Source organism: Clupea harengus, chromosome 6 (assembly GCF_900700415.2).
Source record: "Clupea harengus chromosome 6, Ch_v2.0.2, whole genome shotgun sequence".
Taxonomy (NCBI): Eukaryota; Metazoa; Chordata; class Actinopteri; order Clupeiformes; family Clupeidae; genus Clupea; species Clupea harengus.
This window is the reverse complement of record NC_045157.1, coordinates 16090037-16100021: the sequence shown is the minus strand read 5'-3', so window position 1 is coordinate 16100021 and position 9985 is coordinate 16090037. Positions and strand designations below refer to the sequence as shown.

Here is a 9985-nt window from a genome sequence, read left to right as displayed (position 1 = left end):
TTTGGTATTCAGCAGGCGAGCCGCAGCCGGTGGATGATGCTGTTCGCTATCATGATGAATGATTTTATAAGATCTATGCCAGGGAATTGGCTGGAACACATCATGGACACTGCCCCCACCCCCTCCCCTCCCCCCTCCCCCTCGCTGTTACTGTGTGAGGGGTGTGTATTATGCTGCCTTACTGCAGGTGTGTGAAAGAGAGCTGAGGCTTTTGAGTGTCCAGATGAGGTTGAGGATAGAGAACAGCGTAGAGACCAGAGACTTTCCTAGGAGGTGAACACACATGGATGAAATGGGTCTGTGTGAAGTAAGATTGATCCATGATCCAAAAAAAGAGTTTGTTGTAATAGGCTAAGCTCGGCTTCTACAGAAAGAGGGAAAATTGAGGCTATATTTCACACACCTACGAGATTTGACCTCTATTTGATTTGTAGTAAAAAACAACAATTATGTGTAGATCAGTCAGAACGTTGTGCAGGCACAGGCTTTCTTTCTGATGCTATCATGAAGCAATTATGACCTGAGATCATGTTTTAAAATGAAAAGAATTGGCCTGGCATGCAGTGTAAACTAGATTAGAAAAACTATAGCTTTCAGGCAGTCAGCCCGGAGTTACTGGATTAGCTATCTAACTAACCCAAATACTTCAGCAATAAATGAAACACAAACAATAACATCTATTCAAGCGATCTAGCAGACCTGCCGAGCGGGTAGGTGGAAGCAACCTGCTCGATCGGTAGAGCTACAGGTAGGACGTGGTAGTAAAATGATAAACACAAAACCTCCCTGTGGAATAAGCCTGGATGATTTAGTCCCTTGACAAGACAGATCTTTTATTCCATCTGTCACTCTTCCTGCTTTTGCTTGAGAATGTTGTCAGGAATTATTTAAGTGGTAAAATCCATGTCTGATAGCCACATACGGTCTACTATTTAAATATAGGTTTTTGGTGCAAACATGCTTCTGATAATACAAATATTGTAAGAAGTATATCTATTATCGCGGGCTGGACCTTTTCTGGAGGCCTCGATCTGCCCACCTGACCCTTGCTCAGTGTGGGTATTTGGGGTAGACCCTTGGCCTGCCAGGCTTCTGGGTCAGGGTGCTTGGTTGGCAGCCAAAACTGCTTGCTAATGCTAATTGTAATGATACCAGAGCACTCCTGTGAACTTCCTGTGCATAGCTGTGACCTAGAGCTTAGACTGTTATCTGGGACTGAGCGCAGAGCTTCACACTGATCTGTGCGCGCACGTGCATGCGTACGTGCGTGCGTGTGTGCGTGCGTGCGCGTGCGTGTGTGTGTTGATAGCTGTCCTGCTTGTGTTCCATCTGGGCAGACACTGTAGAGGAGGTAGGGACTGTTCCCTTTCCCCTCATGGTTCCTCTCTTAGAGATTTGTGTTGCTAAAATGAAATTTGGTTTCAAGTGTGTGTGTCTGTATGTGGGAGGTGAGACGGGTTGGTGTGATAGTTTGATTAAGCTTGATGAATTGGCGGTGAGGCTTTTATGTGTGCGTCTGTGCGCGAGAAAGCGAGAGATAGCAATAGCGAGCGAGAAAGTAGAGATGTGTGTGTGTTTGTGTGTGTTTGTGTCTGTGTGTCTGTGTGTCTCTGTGTGTGTGTGTGGCAATAGCGGTGTTCATGTTGCTCAGGGGAGGTTTCATAGCATAGCAGGAACCCAAGTGTGCACCGCCCAGCTTTTCTCTCATGAAATATTAATGCAGTCTTCTCCCCCTGTGTGTGCTCCCTGCTGCAGCGCTGCTAACCTCCTGAAAGACTCATTATCTCAGCCTGAGCTTGCTCTCTCTCTCCATCTGTGTGTGTGTGTGTGTGCTTGTGTGTGTGTGTGTGTGTGTGTGTGTGTGTGTGTGTGTGTGTTGCTGTTTGTTTTCCTGGGTGTGTGTATGTGTCCTGTGACTATAAACAGACACACACACACACCCTGCACTTGAACTGCATACTTCCGCAGGTGATCCACAGAGGAGAGAGAAAGGTCCCCAGGCAGCTGTAGCCCTCAGGGACGGTTGAGGGACGGAAGAGTGAGAGAGAGAGGGGAACACCCTGACCCAGAGGCCCTGAGAGAGGGCAGCCGGCGATGGGACCAGGGTGTGGAGCCACAATGAAACGGGCCAGAGGGCAGACTGCAGTCAGACCAGGGGGCAGAGGAGCAGTCAGAGGCCAGGGTGCCATAAGAGAGATTGAGAGAGAGAGAGAGAGAGAGAGAGAGAGAGAGAGAGAAAGAGAGAGAGAGAGAGAGAAAGAGAGAGCGAAACAGAGAGAGGAGTGAGCACATCAGCTAGCTAGGCACTAGGAGATGCATTATTTATCAGAGAGGGGGTAATCCCCCGACCGTGAAGGGTGAACTTTGACATATTTAGGGGGCTTTAAGCAGGGGGCGAGCAGGATCAGCAAAGTAGGTGGAAGGAATAAAGACTCTGGGTGAGTGTGGAACAGATGAAACTGGATGCCACAGAGAGCTAACTGTGTGTGTGTGTGTGTGTGTGTGTGTGTGTGTGTGTGTGTGTGTGTGTGTGTGTGTTTGCGCGCGCGCACGCGTGTCAGAGAGAGAGAGTGGGGGTGGGGGGGGTGGGGGAGGGTGTTAACCTAGCAAAGGTCATTGCAGCTGATAGCAGAGCTGTAGGACAAAACATGGGCCTCTCCCTGTCACATACCTGCTGAATTACAGTGTAATCAGGGGAAAGACGCTCCTCTGTTACTCAACCCTCCTTCATCTCACTCCTCCCTCCCGACATGTTTCGCATTCTTGTCAGCTCAGATTCAGAGGATCAGTCTGCTGAATAAGCATGCAGCATATCATGCGTATGCTGTTTTTGTTTTAAGTCATTGCTTTAAAAAAGCTATTGCTGTGGCACCAAGCAATGAAATGTCAGACTGAGGGGGTGCATATTGCTGTCGCTGTTAGCGCCATCTTTTTTGTTTGCATATAAACACAGCTGTTAGCCGCTGCAGCTATAAAACAGCGCAGAACATTGTTTCCATGTGTTAAATGGTGTCCTATTTTGTAGAGCACAAAAGTTTAGCAGCAACAAGTCCTCAGGTGTTGTCAGCAGGGACTTCAAATAGGGATTGCACTACCTGAATCACACAGTAAGCTTGAGGCCCCATTCACACAGGAAGCGACTAGCAGTGATATAGCGTTGAGAGCCCCTAACTTGCGGCGATATCAGGCGAAATGACATTTGGCGTGCGTGAAGTGTGTGGGTTGGCAAAATCAGAGCGAAGTCGGCAAAGCAAAATCCCTAACTTTATACAAATGAGAACCATGTGAGAACCAATCAGATCCACGTGTGAATGTGTGATACAGACGTTCTCTAGAGAGTAGGAGAAGCAAATAAAGTTTGACCAAGATGGCGGAGACTGAAGGCTACATAGATAATTATATGATTAAAAGATGTCCGGGCGAACATTAGTGTCTACATCAACACGGATATTTACACATTACATGAACTTATTCAGGGCAAATAGACCACTGTTCATTGAAGCAGTCAAACTTCTGAACTAGCTGACAGGCTAACTGCTAGGTAGCATGCTGGCTATGCACTGCGCCACAACCACACTTGCTACTAACAGGATAGCCAAAAAGAACCCCCAGACCAAAAAGTGGAAAGCAAATTTGAGAGGTTTTTGCTGTGTGGAAGCCTAGTATTACATGGAGGCATCTAATTAAGCCCATAGTTTAAATTGTAAATTGTAAACAGGCCATGGAGCACACACATTAATAACCCCAATGCCCTAAATACCCAGATCTATTGAATCACTATGTCATAAAAATTGTCTATCACATAGACCAAATGGTGATGTTGTGCAGCTGTCTGGAGGCTGGAGTCCTGATGGACAGGGGGGCAGAGGTCAGAGTGTGGCCGGGCGGGTGGTTGGGTGACCCTGGTGTCGTTCATTGTTGAGGATCAGGAGGATTTTCTCACTCACTCCTACCTTACCAACATTCATCTCCATGCCAATCCTCTCTAGGTCTTCCCCATTGGAATACCACTGCAAAAACAAAACTGGCGCTCTGGCCTCACTCACAGACATTGGCAAGAGTGGGTGTTTCGCAAGCGTGTGTGTGTGTGTGTGTGTGTTCAAGTGTGTGTGTGTTCAAGTGTGTGTGTACACATGTCACATCAGGCAAATTCCCATCTCTTATTACAGCTAGGCGATCTGCACTCTGTTAAAGATACCATCTTGCCCTAAATAATGGGTATTAGGTTTAGCATTGCCTGAGCATGCCCCATGTTCATTCATCACAAATCTAATCCCCCCCCCCCCCCCCAATCTCACTTCCATCTTTACCACACTGTCATCCTCATATTAATACTCTCCAGCAGCCTCAGGTGCACTTCTCATTACAGCATATTGTCAAGCAGGCTTGTCTAGAATTGTTCCCAACATTAAATTGAACTGTCTGTTGTAGGGGTGGGAATCTCTTGGCACCTCACGATTCGATTCGATTCCGATTCAGAGGTCAACGATTCGATTCTAAACCGATTCTCGATTCTAAACCAATTCTCGATTCTAAACCGATTATCGATTATCAATTCTAAACCGATAAAACGATTATCGATGCATCTCAATTTTGAAAACATTTGAGTTTGCTACTTAGAGTCTCAAATCACTTCCTACTTTGTGTTTGATAAATCAACAGATCTATTTTTTTATTAGAGAAAAAGTTTTTCCTTGTCACAATTATGACTTTCTATGAACAATGCAATAATCGATGCAGGTTGCATTTCAACACAAAATGAATGTGTAAAAAAAAAAAAAAAAAAAAAAAAAAAAATATTAATTTTTAAAAAAAAATTTTTTTTATTAAAAATCGATTATGAACTTTTCTGAATCGAGACAGAATCGTTCTAAAGAGAATCGAGAGAAATCGAAAAATCGATTTTTTCCCCCACCCCTAGTCTGTTGTAGTGCCACCTTCAGGTTTGCCAGGTTTAGCATGAAGTAGACTGAATTACACACAATGAGACGCATACCCCTGAAGTACAGTACAATGTGTCAGCAGTTTATTTATTTTCTAATGGCAGAACGTAAAGGTAACATGCATTGTGAGTTGCCTCAGAGTCCCCCCCCCCCCCCCACCACAACCACCTCGCATCACAGAAGTCTTGATGTATAGGAATGTCTAATTCTGAGGCCTTGTTTACCCCTGAGGTATATAGTACAGTGTGTCAGCAGTTATAATCTGTATGGCATAATGTAAAGGGAACATATCACCCGTAGAAACCAAGAATGTGCAGGTGCTAAAACAATCTAGTGTTGTCACACACAAGCTTTCATTTTTATCACAAGGTGACACGGAGCGTGAGCCCAGAAGTGTGTAGGCTTTGTAAATATGAATTGGTCATGATTCCCTAATTGCCACAGGCCTGGAGGCAAATTAATGAACTAGAACTTGTGATAGGAACCAACTTGAGAAGCCAACAGAAGATGACCGACAGAAAAGCTTCCTGTGTGTGTATAAGAGAGAGGGGGTGGGGAGTGTGTGTCAGATGGAAAGATTGGAATCAGTGGCTCAGTAAAGAACATTCTGGGCCTTGTTTGCACAGTACATTGATGTTGAGCGCTAATTAAATATCAATGGGTGGTGATCATGATGTTTACAGATCCCCCCTATTAATTTGTGTTTACAAGAACGTTGCTATACACACACACGCACACACACACACACACACACACACACACAGAGACACACATACACACATCACATTACAAGCTCCCTTTTTGATCATCCCCTCATTCGACTCCACCCCCCCCTCTCTCTCTCTCCCTCTCTCTCTCATCACTTTCTATAACAGGAAGTAGGATGAATTTGGTGACGTAACATTTACCGTGTGTGAATGTGGAGTGTTCTGGTAAACGTTGAGTGTGTACCAGAAATGAATCTGGGGGGATTCAGAGCTGAGCCTGTAAGACTGTAGCAGGCTGACGTTGAAGCCAGGCTCAGCAGCTAGCAGAGCAGAGAACCCCTCGCTATGAATGACGTGCGGTTGAGATCCTGACACACTGAGCTGTGCATTAAAATAGACCTACTGACAGTGACTGTGGACAACTGCTGACACAAGCAGTGTCATCTGATTGGAAATCCATCAGTGATTCTGCCTTGTGCCGGCATGAACATTAATTTTAATGCAGCCTAATAAATTGTGAATATTATCTCTAAGCAACGCAGGGTTGCTATGAGTGAGGGTTACAGCTGGACGGTCATTATATCAAAATAAACACATTGCACTCTCCACAAATAATTGTTTGCTCCCATGGCGCTCGGTGTTAACGTTTCATATTATGTGCTCTGTGTGCTAAGTGTGCTAAGTGTGGTGTGCATTAAATCAAAGTTTTGATTGCATAGATGTCTTAGTGCCCCTTAGTCTTTTAAATTAAATGGTGTGTCAAGATGTAAATGTCAAAGAACCATTTTGTTTCAGATATTCATTACAAGAATTTAATATTGAAATTACCAAAATCTTAGAAAACATATTTTTTATGTGTTTCAAGACTTTTTTAATGGAGGCTTGTGTTAAACTGAAATGTGGAGTTTGGAAAGTGGATGCTGAGTATTTAAGGGTGATTTAGGTAGGCCTGTAGGGCATAGTTAGTGGTAATGGAGATCTGGCGTTTAAATTCTGACAGTGACTATCAGCTTTAAGGAATGCCCAACAGGTCTCTCTTTCTCTCTCCCTCTCTCATTTTTTCTTTCTTTTCTCTCTGTCTTCCATTCTTCTTATTTTCCTTGTTCTGTGTTTTCGACATGTGTGTGGTCCTCCGAGGGTGGCGAGTGTGTAATGTGTTGACTGTACTGAAGTATCCACTGGGTGGCCTTATAAAACACTTTAATCTGCATAATAGAGCATGCGAGAGTGTGCTTGTGCATGCATAAGCAAGCGTGCCACACTACACGAGGGGGAAACAGCGGTCACGTCTTTAACCTCTTATAGCCCCAGCACACAAACAAAAAGCAGGACTAACGACTAACGACTAACCACAGAAACGATTTGGTCGCAACTCGGCTTCGACCAACAACAATACAGGGGTCCCATCTTGAGATAGACGGAAGGCCCCCTCGATAATAGAAGACTGTTAGCCCTGAGCTAATATCATATTGGGAGTTTTGGCAATAGCAGAAGTGTGCTTAGTCCCTTAGTATAAGATAGCTTGATTCTTTGGGATTGTTGTCTAATTGATGCATTTATCATTAGCAAACACTTACCCACTATATGCACACTAAAGTACTATGTCAAAAGCTCGCAGAAAATATACCATTAGTTGCTACTACTTTTTAAAATAATTTAAAAACTTATTTAGGAGGCCTAGTGCCTTCTACTCCTTTAAACATATTTCTTTATTGAGTTGAGTTTTGAGTATTGAGTTTATCTGTTTATTCCTTATTCAGTCTGTTAATTCTGTTTGTTATGAGTAGCTATGAGAAGTATTTTATTTCTTTCAATTGAATCTATTACCTCCAGAGATGGGGGCACTGTTGCATTAGGCCTGAAGCTGACTTCTTAGTTATCTCTGAGTCTTAGCATTTATGCCTGTAGCTGCAACACTAGCCCTCTTCTGGAACACTCCCCATCCACTGGCTTCATGTCTGCACTGCACCTATTCCCTGTCCTGGCAGATCAGTATAGTGAGCTGGGCCCTCAGCCAATGGTACTCGTGTAACACACACCATCTCACACTGCCTGTGTCTGGGCTAAATGCACTCTGTAGTGTGGGGGCTGAGGAGGGGTGAGATGATTTCACACTACTGGCTGGTGGAGCAGCTCAGCTCCTGTGGAGGAGGCGGCAGTGGGGATGGTGGAGGTAGGATGGTGGAGGAGGCGGCAGTGGGGATGGTGGAGGAGGCAGCAGTAAATAATAGTATTTGTAGTTTCAGGGTTGTACTAGCACTGCTACCATACACTCCCTATCCTATAACAACATGGATCTAGACACATAGACAATGTGTGTAGAAGCACAGTAGCCTATGTCCTGTGTACATTTATTAATTGGACATATGATTTGATGACAATCAAATTGATAAAAACCCGAATCTTAAACAAAGAAAACACAGAATCTAGCAAAAAATAAAACGGATTTCATAGGGCCCTAGAGAGTTTGTCAGGCGAATGATTGTGTGTGTGTGTGTGTGTGTGTGTGTGTGTGTGTGTGTGTGTATGTCTGTTGCGCTGGCCTCCACACTGGCTTCTCTATGTGTGTGTGTGTGTGTTTATGTATCTAAGGAAGGAACCGGAGGTGTGACATTGCTATACCACCCATCCCACACCTCCAATATGTGGTCATATTTCTCTTACTCTCTCTCTCTCTCTCTTTCTCTCTCACACACACACACACACACACACACACACACACACACTGCTCTGTTTGGCCCCCGAAGGTTGCTGTCCTGTCGTTTCACAGCTGCTGCTCCCGGGTTTTGCATGTCATTCACAGGAAGTGATGTCATCACCACCACCCACACCACCACCAGCTTCCCCCACTCTTGCCATGTGGTGCGTTGCCTGGCAACCAGCTAAGTCACATTGTGGTGCAGATTAGCAAAGTGTAATTTCATCTGGAGCGAGCGGATGAGAAGGGGAAAGAGGTGGAGGACACGACTCTGGCCTGTGTGTGTGTGTGTGCGTGTGTGTGTGTGTGTGTCCACAACAGATGGGCTTCTGTGTGAATCACGAGCCACGCACTCCTGCACACAGGCGCACACAAATGCATTCCCAACCGAACATTATTACCACATACTGTGTGTGTGTGTGTGTGTGTGTGTGTGTGTGTGTGTGTGTGTGGTTTGTGTGTGTGTGTAGAGAAAGACTGAATGACGAAACAGAGAAGGAATATCTGCCTCTGCATCAGTGTTTGGTACTCCCCCAGCTTGTATGCAGTTGACATGTAGGAGTTGTGATCCCCCCCCCCCCCCCCCCCCCCCGCCCCCCCCAGTGTGTCTAGAGCTGATGTATTCACGTCAGTGCAGATGACTGAGTTTTACCTATGAAGGGATGTCTGAGGGCTAGAGGATGATGACCTGGCCACAGCCCCTGACGGGCACCCATCACCACCCTCTAGGCTGTAAGCACTGCCCCAGTGCCCATCACCATCCTCTAGGCTGTATGCACTGCCCCAGTGCCCATCACCACCCTCTAGGCTGTAAGCACTGCCCCAGTGCCCATCACCACCCTCTAGGCTGTAAGCACTGCCCCAGTGCCCATCACCACCCTCTAGGCTGTAAGCACTGCCCCAGTGCCCATCACCACCCTCTAGGCTGTAAGCACTGCCCCAGTGCCCATCACCACCCTCTAGGCTGTAAGCACTGCCCCAGTGCCCATCACCACCCTCTAGGCTGTATGCACTGCCCCAGTGCCCATCACCACCCTCTAGGCTGTAAGCACTGCCCCAGTGCCCATCACCACCCTCTAGGCTGTATGCACTGCCCCAGTGCCCATCACCACCCTCTAGGCTCTAAGCACTGCCCCAGTGCCCATCACCACCCTCTAGGCTGTAAGCACTGCCCCAGTGCCCATCACCACCCTCTAGGCTGTAAGCACTGCCCCAGTGCCCATCACCACCCTCTAGGCTGTATGCACTGCCCCAGTGCCCATCACCACCCTCTAGGCTGTATGCACTGCCCCAGTGCCCAGCCATGTATGTCTGATCTGTGCTGTCTCCGCCATCCATGAGGCAAAGTAGGACATAGGTCAGCCACTCTCTGCCGGTCTCACTCTCCTCCCATGTGGATATATGGGATGTGTGTGTGGATCTTCCTCTGTCTCTGCGATCCCTTCTTTCTCTCTCTACCTCATCTCTCTCTCCCCTTCTCCTTTCTCCTCTGACTCACCCTCTGTCTCTCTCTTCCCTCCCCTCTCTCTAGCTCCCCCTTTCCCTTCCACTTGCTCTCTTCTTCTCTCCTCCCCCTCTCTCTCTCCTCTCTCTCTCTCTCTCCACCCCCCCTCTCCCCTCTGTCTCCCCCCCCCTCT

The 9985-nt window shown here is 46.5% G+C and overlaps 1 protein-coding gene across 10 annotated transcripts in view; it reads left to right on the top strand.

The window, feature by feature from the left end:
• The window catches only part of chd9 (chromodomain helicase DNA binding protein 9), an 89536-nt gene that overhangs the window by 35801 nt on the left and 43750 nt on the right, over window positions 1-9985 (top strand). The gene's annotated exons all lie outside the window — the stretch shown is intronic.